At 37.2% G+C, this 15,943-nt stretch overlaps 1 protein-coding gene across 2 annotated transcripts in view; it reads right to left on the reverse strand.

Annotated features, from left to right (window-relative positions):
* Positions 1–3,250, reverse strand: part of CELF2 (CUGBP Elav-like family member 2) — a 735,687-nt gene extending 732,437 nt beyond the window's left edge. The window contains exon 1 of one of the 2 annotated variants that reach the window (XM_073229339.1): positions 2,990–3,250. The gene's annotated coding sequence lies outside the window, so the exon portion shown is untranslated. The remainder of the gene's footprint in view (positions 1–2,989) is intronic. The other variant, XM_073229334.1, reaches the window with a different exon arrangement.
* Between the last annotated feature and the right edge of the window lie 12,693 nt (positions 3,251–15,943).

Consider the following 15,943-nt stretch of genomic DNA (forward strand, 5'->3'; position numbering starts at 1 on the left):
ATCTCCTGATGCCAGGTTTAGTGCCTCATGCTCTTCTTATAGTGAAAAAAATACAGATATTAAGACTGTATGTAGCAATAATAATTATTTTCAAAACACACACGAAATAGAAAACACATATTTAGCTATAAAGAAGGGAAGCAGATGTGGAAAGGGAAGGTTATGCCAGTTCCAGGAAGTCAGAAACAATATGCTACAATTTTTCATGATCCCAAGAGCCTCTCAGTATATACTAACTTTCTCATAGGCTAATTAATCACATTACACTTTCTGGTCTACCAGTTAAACTTCTACATTGTTAAGTCTTTTGATGACCAAGAGATGGCTTTTTCATTTTTCAGTTTCCATAGATCCTAACAGAGTTGCTGCTCAGTAAACATTTATAATGAATTGAGCAAATGTCAAATGTCATATTTTCTGAAAGCTTACTTATACTTTTATACTGCCTTTATATTTTCATTCCAGCATCACATATAATTTTATGCTTGTATGTCTATGTGTAAAACAATAGAGTTTACTCTCTCTAGAAAGTATTTTCTATTTCAGCACCTGTGCAATTATAAGGTGAAACTATTCTCAAAAGCTACAAAAGCTAAATGGCAAATACAGAACTATTGTTAAAGAATTTTGCTCTTGAAATTGTAATGTCATAGCACTTCAGCAAGGGAAGAAGAAAAGACATTGTGATATTATATATGCTTAGATACCAAGATGTGGGGTTATTACTGGCTCTTTTGCTATTGAAAAAATAGGGTAAAATCTAACTAAAGTAATTTCAGTGTTATTCAATATTTTATTAATGGGGAAAGCATTTTAACTGTAGCAATCTATAAAATTATGGACTGATTACTAGCTCAAATGACAGAGTCCTACAGTGAAACCCATAATTTTACATTACATTCTGCAAGAGATGATAGCAGTTCTTCACATATAATGGTATTGCTAGCCTAGAATCTTGTTAACACTCCTAGTCTGAGAGGTTGTGCTTATCCTCTCTCATTCTTATTTTGAATCTGAAAGAAATTTTTTTTCAAAAGTCTACTAGTCTTTATTCTTCACATGCCACATTTTGGTCAATTAGAAATTTTCATAGAAGAGGCACCTTGAGTAAAAAATTTAAGAATTTAAGTAGAAAGGTAAAATTATAGGGAAATGAATCTTTGAAAAAAAATAAACGCAAGCACTATGGTTTGACTTGCATTTAGCTCTTTGTAGCTATTTCTAGTCACTGATTCTATGGAAAGTAGCTTCAGAGTTAGTTGCTTGTTACTGGGCAACAATTTATTCCAATTATAACTGAAATGCTTCTAATAGACAGTTACTGGTAGATAAAAACAGATTTTAAAAATGAACTGTTAAATCCATAGTATTTTTCTCTTGTTATAAGAAGCAGAAATTATTCTAACAATTGACATTTTCTAATGTTCTGAGGTCTTTTTAGACATTTCAAGTGATCTAGGGGCCATTGGTGAGGACCCAAGGGGTGACAGGGTTCAGAGCTGTTAAATGTAGAAATGACAAAATTAGACAGAATAGCTACAGAGACTAGGAACCACATGTTACCACTGCATGGAATTCCACATTCTCTATCAGATGCAAATGGCATGCAATCCTCAAACTTTAGCAGGAGAGTTTCTCTTTAGAAAAAAATGTCTTAATGGGCATTTAGTAACTGCATTCTTTTTTTTTTTTTGTACTCTCCCTATTACATTTTTACTTACCTATTAAAACCAAAACCTAAATCAAAATACTGCAGTTTACAAACAACACTGGATCACAGCAGAAAATATTCCCTGATATTTTATATGTGTTTTTAAAGACAAAGAGGAAAATCTTTATTCCTAAATTTCTTGACTCAAATCCAAGCAGACTCACTGACAAGCCTAAATCTTTCCATGTATCTTCCAGCTTCTGAGGCTAGGTTCTGGGTCATTTCTAAGAAAGTGTGCCACACGGCTCTGTTCTCAAATGACATATTTCGTTTGCAAGAAAGGTTTTTATATATTTTCCTTCTTTTTAATAATAAAATATAGCCTAAAATGTACTGACCATAGTTGCATATTGACATAAAAGTTGCACAGAAGGAACAGAAGTACATTTATTGGAGGAGATTTAGCCTTAGAACGAACATTGTATCTCAAAGTTAACAGTCATGCATTTTGAAAAGTGTCTTGAATGATCTGACCAGTTCTAAAGGTTGCAAAAGTAACTGGTTGCTGAAAATTTACACCATCTAGCTTGTTTCTCTCCGTAACACAGTAATAGGCAAGACTATTCTCAGTTCCAATCTGTGGCAGAAGTATATAGAAAAACTTGTTGAATTTAACTGAGTTGAATTAAAATTTGTCTTTTTAAAAAATAAAGCGGGCATCTCAAGTCAAGGCCCCCAAATGATCTAGGCCCTCTGCAGTTGACTGTCTAAGGAACTCCTGACCAGTTAAAGATGAAAGGGATTAAAATAACTTTGCTCAGCACTCATTTTAGTCCGTTCCATTATCTGGAGGAAGTCTACGATAATTGCAATGTTACTTAACAAAAGTTTCATCATTATACTTCCTGTTGAGTGAGTAAACAACACAACAGTTTTTTGTTCTGTAACGGACCTATTAAAACCCATGACACCCCTGCAAGCCAGTAACTTGGAGAACTTGAGTTCTCCCCAACAGGACACCGAAAAGCCAGCCCTAAACCATCAACAACTCATTGCCATAGTGCGACAGTCTCAGCCCTATTGCAACTGGGCGACTAGTCAATTCACAGAGAGAAGCATCATCGGGTACATAGGAGTGCTGTTACTACCCATTATAAGTATGACGCGAAGGTCACATATCAGGCAATTACACCTTTTCATTACATGCTAACCCCTCACGGCAGGGAAGCCACGCTTATGGCTGCATTAGACAGACAAAGCTTTCAGCTCTTTTTTTTTTAAAAAAAGGGAAAAGCAAAAAAAAAGAAAAGATTAAAAAAAATAAATTCGTTTTCTTACCAGCACGTTGCAGCACCAACTCGCTCACAGGAATGTTGCCTTTACAGGTTTCCCTTTTAATTATCCTGGAAGCAGGGAGACAAAAAAAAAAAAAAAAAAAAAAAAAGGCAAAGAAGAAGCAGGGTGGTTAAATTAGCGTGCTGGAATCTTTTCAGTTTGTCGCAGAGTAGAAAAATAAAAAAGGAAAAAACGGCTCAGTAATTTAAATTTGCTCTCAGTTCAGGCTGCATCGTTGGGTCCCGCCCCTCCTTCCCGCTGGGTTCCACTACCTGCAAGGCTGGAATTGACAGCTACTGTGCAAACAGAAAAGGCAACAAGCATGCTGGGACCATTCTGTCTGCTCTTTGGGTCTCACTTGTCCTGACAACTAAAAATCATCAGTGGAAAGGTATTCTGCATTTTCTGTTTGAGGCATTTGCATGTAATTCCCTTTCATTTTAACTGATACACCACGGCTTATGAGGACGAGGTTTGATTGCTATTATTTTTTTCCCTTTTTTCTTTTTTTTAATAGATATAATAAGTTACCATTATTATTTATATTTCTTCTATTATTATCTGTTTAGTGAGATCTTTGCATCCCTTACTGCCCTGTCCTCTTCTATAAGACCCGTTCTCTCCCACCTTTTCCTTTAACTCATCAACACTGAAATTTCTAGGACTGATAGAAATACCAAGATTACTAGGGCTTCCACCTCTCCTTTGATGCCTTTTGTATTTTTTTATTTTTTAGCATGTAGGGCTGGTAATAATGGAAGGACAGAACGACCTAGGAAAAAAGACTCCATAAGCACCAGAAACTTCTAAGAAGGATGAACTATTAATGCAAAAAGTCTCCACAAACAAATCCAAAAACTTCATTTTCATATTTCTGAACCAGGCAGATAGCTAAAAATCATTGGGATAAATTTGGTGTACATTGCAAATGTAACCTAAGGTGTCTCCTACAGAAAAGAACAACAAAACTTTTAATGGCAATAAAATTAAATTTCGCAACAAAAATAAAATGGTTACCTAATGTGCAGCATATTGTCAGTTGGTAGCTGAGGAATTGTGAAAGATAATAAAGCCCACCCATCTCATGTCAAAATGCAAATAGCCAAACCAGAACTTACAATAAGGGCTTTTGTTGTTTTTTTTCTGAATATTCTTTTCAGATGATCCTATTACAGAGTACTTGGTATTGAAACTATCACAAGCCTGCATGTAGTATGGTTTACCTACACGTTTGCCTCTTGATCTGAAGCACTGCTTCTGTAATAGGATATAGGATTGGTTCTGCTAGTAAAGTATGGATTTTCCTCAGATCATCCTATTACTCTAACTGCAGTACCACACTATTTGATGTGTCATGTCACATAGTGGGGGACAGGGTGGTTAAGGAATAAAAGATAAAATGTACATGGTTGCCACTGGCTGAAAATATAATCTTTACTCTTATTGACATGACAGTATTAATCTACTTATTTTTGCTATTGCTAGATTTTGTATTCTTAAAGACATTTTTCCCTTATCCCTACCTCAAGCCATTTAAGTGGACTTCACTATTTCTATATTACTTGTAGAATCCTTGAAAGCCAAGAATGGGCTTGATGATGGACTTAAATGCACTTCACTTTAGATTTTCAAAAGAGAAATGATGAACAATATAAATTAAATCATTAAAAACGATTTATCTTTCTAGATTGGTAAAAATTTAGCTGAATGCCAGATATACATGCTGTCATTTGAGGTCCAATCATAAAACCTAAGCAATTAAAAATGAAAGGAGCTGAGGAGGCAAAAAGCAAAACTACATATTTTTCTTGTATTATACTCTTATAAGGATTATTTTTCTGTCAGCAATGAACACCTTTGCCTGATTCCCATGAGCAGGTATAGTGTAGAAAAATAAGACAGGTCAAGTACTCAAGAAGCCATGATAACTTCCCAGGTAGTCAGGCAATCAGCTTTAATGAAACAGTGGTAAATTACACCAACGTAGTAATTATGGTATTTTGTCACAGCATAAAATGCAGTAATACCAACCCATGCCTTGGTTTGGGAAGTGTTATGCACAGATTTAAAAAAAAATTTAATTGAAAGAGATTTTATTTTCCTGAAATGTTCTGTAATTTCAAGGGGCTTTCCTCAATCATTTCTTTTTAAAGAAGAGTTCTAGAAAGATATGCAGAGTTGAAAATATGTAGAAGAAAAAATATGTAAAGCTGAAAAAAAGCAGTGATAATGGCTTTTTAAAATTGTTATCTTTATAGCTATAGTTTTTATGACTAAAATGCCAATATTAAATATGTTGGTATCACTGTGAATAACATAACACACTTCGAACTTGTTAGATAATATAAAAATATGCACAGAGAAGCACATATTGGTCTATATTCTGAATATTTGTTTTAAATGAAGAAGGAAGACTATTTTTATGGTTGTCAGTGCTAACTGAGTGGAATGAACACAATATTAGTTTTAATTAAATAAAAATTCCTGCAATGAACTTCAGAGAAGGAACAGACTTTAGGAAAAATATGAGCCCCATTGTTCCATTAGGGGCTTAACCTGTTACTTCAGAAGTGTCTACTTGGTGTTGGGGGTTCAAGCATTGCTTTATTGAATATGTCTTGGAAAAAAAAATCCCTGGGGAACAAGCCACTTCAAAAATAAATATCTGGTTAAATTGCTAGGGAAGTCTGTGTAGGATACACATTTATATGGCTTTCAAATCATGGAAATGTGTCTTATAGAAATACACTATAGAAGTTTATTGGAAATGTGTTCGAAAGAAATGCTTTGCATAGTTTGAATGGCATATACAATTTAAATGTTTATGCTCACAGAACCTAGCATCAGTGTAGGAGATGCTAGTTCATTTTTTAAAAGTGTGTTAAAATAATACATTTTTTATCTTCTCAATTATGTTTGACAATGAAATACTTTTTTTCAAACTTACTGAATATTTTTAAATTATTTTATTACTTTTTGATAAATGTGTCCCTCATTCTGAATCACCTGTCATCAGTGTGATTTTACTGTTTTTTCTTTGGGCCAGCAAAACACAGCCTAATGAATAATGTACTGTGACCCTAATGTCTTAATGACTATAATTGCCAAGTGCAATGTTTTTTTTTTAATTTCAAAAGAATTCCGAGAGATTGCTCACATTTATAACACTTAGCTACCCCTTTAAACCTGAATAACCAGAAAATAGTCACTGCTGACATAAAAATCATCTACTACTCTTCAGTTGTCTTTTGAACCATGTTTCCATTATTGAAGCAATTTTATGAAGTTCATGTTTGAGTTTTCAAACATACACATACATAGAATTCCTGATTTTAAGGAGATTTTCACAATAATTTCTTTGGGACCAAGTTCATAGAGTTGTGGAAGCTTAGTCTGGATGTTTAGATTAAAAAAGAATGAACTTAGAAATCACTATTTGGCCTAAGACAAAACAAAGACCATAGGGATGCCTTAAACTCTTGTAGGCCATTTCTGTTTTGCTGACATGTTCTTACATAAGCAGGCAAACACATCACAAAGGAACTAGGCTTTTAGACTGAATTCAGTTCTGAACTGTAAGAGCATATGAGAGTGGGCATAAATGGCTACACACAATTAATGTCCTATTACCAGTGGTGCCGGGAACATGTGATACATGAAGAATCATGGCATTTTACAGTGGGAAACAATACCAATTTTTATTCCTAAACCAAAGTATACAATGCTCATCTGGTAGGCACAGTAAACACATGAAGTGTAAGCAGACAACACTGTAAACAGAGAACACCCAAGTTAGACACATCAAGAACGGGAGCATTTTACAGAAATGCACTTTAACTGATTTAGCTGGTTGCTAGAATTTTGCATAGCATACCTGAAGAAGCAAGGCTTCCTTACAAATCAGTCAGAGAGACTGTATTTTGAGAAAGTTTAAGTGATGGTGAACTCTCAGGGAAATTCCAATCCTTCCACTAACCAAATGAGAAAAGAATGACAGAGGGCTTAGAAAACAGGATTAGGGAACACATTCAGTGCTCAAAAGGAGGGGTGACTTCTCCCTTGGATAACAAAGCACACAGGAGCACAATTAATTCCATGGGGGATGCAGGGAGGTACATGTTTTGCACTGCAAGTGATGGTAATATCAATATGGAATATATTCCTTCAAGAACTCAGTTGGACAAAATAAAGGAGATGGCCAGTATCTGGGTCTAGCTCTCAGGAAGTGACCCATGGAGAGACAAAACCACGTAATGATGAGCTCTTCAAGAGAAAGCCCAAAGATAAGAGAAGAAATACATGATGGCACAGGGAAAAGAGCTCAAGTGACAGACTAACAGGTGCCATGACAGGTGAGAAGGAACATGGGATAAGATGGCACAAAGAATTCAATAAAAATGGTTTGGACTACTCTAGGACATCAAATTCTGCCAAGATTTCTAATATCTGTAATCAGGATTAGAATAGATTAAAAATTATTAGTAAGAAAATAGCAAGTGAAGGCTGCTGGCAAAGCAATGTCATTGTCATGGTGGGGTCACTTACCAGAGAACCTTGGTAAAATTTCAGGCAGTCAACCACAACACAAGTAAGCTGAATTAGTGCTTGTTAACCATCTCACTGTGGTCCTATCTGGCAATGTAGTTTAGTTTAATTTAGGGTTTAGATAGATAGTAAGGGATACTAATAACTAGACTCTAAGGTTCCTATTCTCAATCTATTTTGAATATTTGACAATTTGGAATATAAACAAATGCACTTTAAGCTGTATGTTAGAAATCCTTCTGTCTTATGTAGAGAAAATTCTGATATGACAAAGAAGACAAATAATGTAAATTCATTTAATATATAACTCTCTCTCTCTCACCAATATATGGCATTTGATTTGGCAGTGACTATGTATATACAGAATTTCAAAGGAGATGATTTTACAGCACATCTGACAGGTCAAGGAAATGTTAGTTGGATAACCAAGTCTATAAATATGAAGTACAGTCTGATGCACCTTATATTCAGACAAACATTCCAGAAATCACACTAGTATAAATGTATAATGTCACTTCAAATGGTACACTATGTAATTGATCACACTGGTCTGAACTGGGATTAATCTATCCTTGATTCAGGCCTTTTTAGTAAATGCCTATATGTTTTCTTAAGTTAGATTCTTTATTAATTGACTTGTAAGGCAGTTTAACCTTTGCATCTCACAGATGCTCTGCAAAATGCTCTTTGACATACTTCTACGTACTGATACTGTTAAGAAGGTAGAATCAAATGACTTACTATTTTGGCAAAAGAATATAGCATTTCATGACAAAACTCATAATTTCTTCTCAAGCCATGGTCAGAAATTCCTTTTCAGGGCAGAGTTATTTTTCCCAAACCATGTTTTACGTATTTGCCAGAATTGACACAATCCCTCTTAAATATAGGAAGAAAAACAAGGGGTGACAAAGTTGAGAAGATCAGATTTCAGTCCCGAAAATATTTTTGAATATTTTTCCTGAAATAATTTGCCCATTTCATTTAATTAAAAGGCACTTCAAACTTGGGGATTGCAGGTAGTTTTCCTGGAGTTGGAGTTAACTTACACATAGCAGTTTCCAACATAGGGCATGGCATGCTAAGATTTTTATCATTTATATAGACACCAGTGCAACAATTGCTACATCTTCATGCTCTCTTTTGCTCCCTCTCAGTTTTCTGCTACATGACATAAAGTTTTAGTTTCCATTTCTTGCCAAATACAGACCAATATGTATCACTGCGGAAAAAAAAAAACCTAAAATAAAATGAACGAACAAGAATAAAATTAAGTATCCCCAAGTTCTCTATTGTGAGAAGAAAATGTTTTATCATTTTGATGGAAAGATAAGCCAGCATATTATCATAGGCATGTATTTGTATGTTTTATTTTCCAAATGGTTCAGTCAAATGCTGACATGAGTTGCTTGAATGATCATATATTAAGATTGCCCTGAGAAAAGGTGCCTTGAAGATCCGTGTGCAACTTTCTAAGTTTATGTCTCATCTTAGATGCAATGGGAAGTCACTGGAACATTTTAAGCAGGATGAAGACATAATTCTATGTGTATTGCTGAAAGACAAATCTGCTAGCAGCATTTAAAATAGGTTGAAGTGGGAACATTTTTCAATAATGTATTACCTTGATAACATTTTACTTTGCTTGGTTGGAACATTTACAGAGAAAGATATAGTTCAACAATATAAAATACAGTTTAATAATACCAAGGAGAGGGAAAAAATAAGGATACAAATACAAAAAAAATACCAGAAATTAATGAACAAAATGATACTATAAATTTGTACGCCCTTGGTAGAAGTAAGTTGCAATTTTAGTTCAAAGCTTCCCAAAAAATGTGAACTAGAGAACAGAATCAGCTTCATGTTTCATATTGTCCATTAGGTAAAAACAAACCAGTTGCTTAGGAGAAATACAATCTTTCATATGAGAAATTAAACAAGCATTTCTCTCATAGGTTCTCACAGGATGGTTCCAGAAGAACTGAATCAAACAACTTTCTCAACACAAACATTGATATTTTATATACAAGGGCCTGATTGTGGTCACAAATGGGCCAAACTTATTCTATCAAAGCTCAATGTGATTACAATTTTAGGCTGAAAAAACAAATAATCATGTTCTCCACCTTAAGCCTAAAACAGACAAGGAAGACCTAGTAAGAAATCAACTAATCAATTAAATAAATATTGAATACCTGACGTGCGCCAAACACTGATCTAGTCACAAGGGATACAAGTGGGAATGAGATCCGGTATTTGCTCACAGACAGTGGGGTGAAGACACGTTAGCAACTGCGACAGAAAGTGAGTGTAAGGATGGGGAAAGGGCAGCCTGATAGGGGGATGTCACAGGGAGGATGGTTCCAGCTGAGGCTGGAGGAAGCAGAGATGGTTTCTCAAGGGAAGTGACGTCTCCATACCATCCCGAGAAGAAAGAAGTAACGTTAAGTAAAGAAGGGACTTGAAATGAAAATTGATAAAATTGTCACACTTAAAAGGGACAGAGAAGTGGGCAACCTTCCTCAAATGAATTAACAGTGCCTACAATAGAACAATCTTAGCAAATTATAAATAAATTCATAAGTAACATAATCTCTTAACAAATGTGGATAGAGTAGCACTTGCTTAATACAGTTAATGCTATTTACCTGAAACTTACGACAAGCATTGTATTTAATATTGAAACTCAGAAGTATTTCCATTAGAAAAAGAAACAAGAGTGACTTCTATTATCCATCTAATTCAACATTTCCTTGAAGATTCTAGGCAATGTAATAAGAGGAAAAAATAAGCAATATGTATTTTGAGAAGGAAGAGACAAACTTAGCTTGTTTCTTCTTTGTTCACATGATGTATTTATTTATACAGAAAACTCAAAAGATGCTATAAATAAATGGTTATAATTAATAGGAGATCATTGAGTTTACTGATGCAAAATAAGTATATGAAATTAAGAATATTTCTATATTCCAACAATAATCATAAAATTTAGTGGAAAACATAGCCCTCTGTATACTGGAAACAAAACTGTAAAGTCTTGAGGAACAGATTTAACAAAGGATGTGCAGGGTCTTCTTGGACAATATTATAAAATATTATTGAAATGTGCAACACAGGGTATGAATATCTGAGTTACACAATGTCATAGAGAGCCAGTTTTCCTCAAATTCATCTATAAATGCAAAGTAATTTCAATCAAAATCTGACACATTAGAACCAAGGGAAGAGTCAAAATCCATTGCTTGGACACAGTCTCTTCTATAAAATAGAGATTTCAACTCCAGAATCTTTAAATCACTGAGTCACATTTAAATGAATTAAGGGGAAAAACAAAATGAGCATGTTAATAGATAAGTAAAATTACCAAGACTCAGTTTAAACAGTGTCAAAATTTATTTAAAAATAGAGTACTACGGGGCCGAGCCAGGATGACGGCGTGAGTAGAGCAGTGGAAATCTCCTCCCAAAAACACAGAGCTATGAAAATATAACAAAGAAAGCTCTTCCTAAAATAGAGACCAGAGGACACAGGACAACATCCAGACCACATCCACACCTGCAAGAACCCAGCGCCTTGCGAAGGGGGTAAGATACAAGCCCCGGCACGGTGGGACGCGAGAGCCCCTCCCCCCGGCTCCTGGCAGGTGGAAAGAAACCGGAGCGGTTTTTTTTTGGCGAGTGCTTTCTGGAAGCCTTAAAGGGACAGGGGCCCCGTTGCTAGGGAGGCAGGGCGGCGGGACCAGTGAGCGGGTGCCTGGGACTGGTGCCTGAGGACAAAGATTATCGCGTGTTTTTCCCTACGGGACTGGTGGGTGGGTGCCTAAGACCGGCGCCTAGGGACGGAGGAAATCGCGCATTTCCCCCCCTTTTTTTTTCTCTTTTTGGCGAGTGCTTTTTGGAAGCCTTAAAGGGACAGGGACCCCGGTGCTAGGGAGGCAGAGCAGCAGGACCGGTGAGCAGGTGCCTGGGACTGGTGCCTGAGGACAAAGAATATCGCGCGTCTTTCCTTGTGGGACCGGTGGGCGGGTGCCTGAGACTGGCGCCTGAGGACGGAGGAAATCGTGTGTTTTTCCCCCCCTTTTTTTTTTTTTCTCTTTTTGGTGAGTGCTTTTTGGAAGCCTTAAAGGGACAGGGACCCTGGTGCTAGGGAGGCAGAGCAGCAGGACCGGTGACTGGGTGCCTGGGACCGGTGCCTGAGGAGAAAGAATATCGCGAGTTTTTCCCTGCGGGACCGATGGGCGAGTGCCTGAGACCAGCGCCTGAGGACGGAGGAAATCGTGCATTTCCCCCCCCTTTTTTTTTTCTCTTTTTGGCGAGTGCTTTTTGGAAGCCTTGGAGGGACGGGGACCCTGGTGCTAGGGAGGCAGGGCAGCAGGACCAGTGAGCGGATGCCTGGGACCGGCGCCTGAGGGAAAAAAAAAAAATCGCGTGTTTTTTCTTTTTTTTTTTTTTTTTCTGTTCCCTCTCTCATTGTTGCTGTTGTTGTTTTGGTTTGGAGAGTGCTTTTTGGAAGTCTTAAAGGGGCAGTACAGGACACTTAGACCAGAGGCAGGGAATCTGGGGATCTCTGGGTACTCTAAACCCCTGGGCAACAGGGAGCACAGAGGCCCCTTACAGAGATAAATAGCCTCCCGGCCACTCCCCCTCCAACTGGGCTCCACCACTTTGGAGGAGCAGCCCCAGCCAGGCCACGCCCACGGCAACAGGGGAGATAAACTCCATAGCAAATGGGCAGGTAGCAGAAGCCCTGTCTGCGCACAGCTGACAAGCATAAGCCACTAGAGGTCGCTATTCTCCCAGGAGCGGGAGGCCACAAACCAACAAAAAGGGAAGCTCTTCCAGCGGTCACTCGTACCAGGTCTGCAAACTATCTCTATCACCATGAAAAGGCAAAACTACAGGCAGACAAAGATCACAGAGACAACACCTGAGAAGGAGACAGACCTAACCAGTCTGCCTGAAAAAGAATTCAAAATAAAAATCATGAACATGCTGACAGAGATGCAGAGAAAAATGCAAGAGCAATGGGATGAAGTCCGGAGAGAGATCACAGATGTCAGGAAGGAGATCACAGAAGTGAAACAATCCCTGGAAGGATTTATAAGCAGAATGGATAAGATGCAAGAGGCCATTGAAGGAATAGAAGCCAGAGAACAGGAACGTATAGAAGCTGACATAGAGAGAGATAAAAGGATCTCCAGGAATGAAACAACACTAAGAGAACTATGTGACCAAGCCAAAAGGAATAATATTCGTATTATAGGGGTACCAGAAGAAGAAGAAAGAGGAAAAGGGATAGAAAGTCTCTTTGAAGAAATAATTGCTGAAAACTTTGGGAGGAAATAATCGAACAGACCATGGAATTACACAGAACCCCCAACAGAAATGATACAAGGAGGACAACACCAAGACACATAGTAATTAAAATGGCAACGATCAAGGACAAGGAAAGAGTCTTAAAGGCAGCTAGAGAGAAAAAGGTCACCTATAAAGGAAAACCCATCAGGCTAACATCAGACTTCTCGACAGAAACCCTACAGGCCAGAAGAGAATGGCATGATATACTTAATGCAATGAAACAGAAGGGCCTTGAACCAAGGATACTGTATCCAGCACGACTATCATTTAAATATGATGGCGGGATTAAACAATTCCCAGACAAGCAAAAGCTGAGGGATTTTGCTTCCCACAAACCACCTCTACAGGGCATCCTACAGGGACTGCTCTAGATGGGAGCACTCCTAAAAAGAGCACAGAACAAAACACACAACATATGAAGAATGGAGGAGGAGGAATAAGAAGGGAGAGAAGAAAAGAATCTCCACACAGTGTATATAACAGTTCAATAAGTGAGCTAAGTTAGGCAGTAAGATACTAAAGAAGCTAACTTTGAACCTTTGGTAACCACGAATCTAAAGCCTGCAATGGCAATAAGTACATATCTCTCAATAGTTACCCTAAATGTAAATGGACTTAATGCACCAATCAAAAGACACAGAGTAATAGAATGGATAAAAAAGGAAGACCCATCTATATGCTGCTTACAAGAAACTCACCTTAAACCCAAAGAAAAGCATAGACTAAAAGTCAAGGCATGGAAAAACATATTTCAGGCAAACAACAGTGAGAAGAAAGCAGGGGTGGCAGTACTAATATCAGACAAAATAGACTTCAAAACAAAGAAAGTAACAAGAGATAAAGAAGGATACTACATAATGATAAAGGGCTCAGTCCAACAAGAGGATATAACCATTCTAAATATATATGCACCCAATACAGGAGCACCAGCATATGTGAAGCAAATACTAACAGAACTAAAGAGGGAAATAGACTGCAACGCATTCATTTTAGGAGACTTCAACACACCACTCACCCCAAAGGATAGATCCACCAGGCAGAAAATAAGTAAGGACACACAGGCACTGAACAACACACTAGAACAGATGGACCTAATAGACATCTATAGAACTCTACAGCCAAAAGCAACAGGATATAAATTCTTCTCAAGTGCACATGGAACATTCTCCAGAATAGACCACATACTAGCTCACAAAAAGAGCCTCAGTAAACTCAAAAAGATTGAAATCCTACCAACCAATTTTTCAGACCACAAAGGTATAAAAGTAGAAATAAATTCTACAAAGAAAACAAAAAGGCTCACAAACACATGGAGGCTTAACAACATGTTACTAAATAATCAATGGATCAATGAACAAATCAAAATAGAGATCAAGGAATATATAGAAACAAATGACAACAACAACACAAAGCCCCAACTTCTGTGGGACGCAGTGAAAGCAGTCTTAAGAGGAAAGTATATAGGTATCCAGGCACACTTGAAGAAGGAAGAACAATCCCAAATGAATAGTCTAACATCACAATTATTGAAACTGGAAAAAGAAGAACAAGTGAGGCCTAAACTCAGCAGAAGGAGGGACATAATAAAGATCAGAGAAGAAATAAACAAAATTGAGAAGAAAAAAACAATAGCAAAAATCAACGAAACCAAGAGCTGGTTCTTTGAGAAAAGAAACAAAATAGATAAGCCTCTAGCCAAACTTATTAAGAGAAAAAGAGAATCAATGCAAATCGACATAATCAGAAATGAGAATGGAAAAATCATGACAGACTCCACAGAAATACAAAGAATTATTAAAGACTACTATGAAAACCTATATGCCAACAAGCTGGAAAACCTAGAAGAAATGGACAACTTCCTAGAAAAATACAACCTCCCAAGACTGACCAAGGAAGAAACACAAAAGTTAAACAAACCAATTACGAGCAAAGAAATTGAAATGGTAATCAAAAAACTACCCAAGAACAAAACCCCGGGGCCGGACGGATTTACCTCAGAATTTTATCAGACACACAGAGAAGACATAATACCCATTCTCCTTAAAGTGTTCCAAAAAATAGAAGAAGAGGGAATACTCCCAAACTCATTCTATGAAGCCAACATCACCCTAATACCAAAACGAGGCAAAGACCCCACCAAAAAAGAAAATTACAGACCAATATCCCTGATGAATGTAGAGGCAAAAATACTCAATAAAATATTAGCAAACAGAATTCAACAGTATATCAAAGGATCATACACCATGACCAAGTGGGATTCATCCCAGGGATGCAAGGTTGGTACAACATTCGAAAATCCATCAACATCATCCACCACATCAACAAAAAGAAAGACAAAAACCACATGATCATTTCCATAGATGCTGAAAAAGCATTTGACAAAATTCAACATCCATTCATGATCATCAAAAAGCCTCCACAGGGATCCGGGCGATGCTGCGGTTGTGGCTGCGTCCACCCCACCATTTCCTGGACTTGCCATTGGAATGAGGAGGGAGATGTCTAGGCTGGCATGTGCATACAGTGAGACAACGAATTTGACCGGATCTGTACTGTTGAAACTCAACCAGGAGTTGGGAGGGGTGCAAGTTGTAGCACTCCAAAATCTCATGATTATAGACTATCTACAGTTAAAAGAACATATGGGATGTGAACAGATCCCAGAAATGGGCTGCTTTAATTTGTCTGATTTTTCTCAGACTTTTCAAGTACAGTTGGACAATATCCATCATATCATAGACAAATTTTCACAAATGCCTAGGGTGCCTAAATGGTTTTCTTGGCTTCACTGGAGATGGATGGTAATTATAGATTTGCTTTGTTTATGTCACCGTATTCTTATTATGTTAATATGTGTGTGCCAATTAGTTAGTAGTTTAAAACCTATACATACTTAAGGTACTCTACAAGAAGATATGTCAAAGAAATAATCAATCCTCCCATGTTTTCTTCCATCTGCTACCTCTATAGCTTTTCTTCTTCCTTCCGAATTACAACCCTTAAATAGAATTCGTGCCTCATATCGAATTTACCGAGTATCGTAATTCCTCCC

This window comes from Manis javanica, chromosome 2 (genome assembly GCF_040802235.1).
Source record: "Manis javanica isolate MJ-LG chromosome 2, MJ_LKY, whole genome shotgun sequence".
Lineage (NCBI taxonomy): Eukaryota > Metazoa > Chordata > Mammalia > Pholidota > Manidae > Manis > Manis javanica.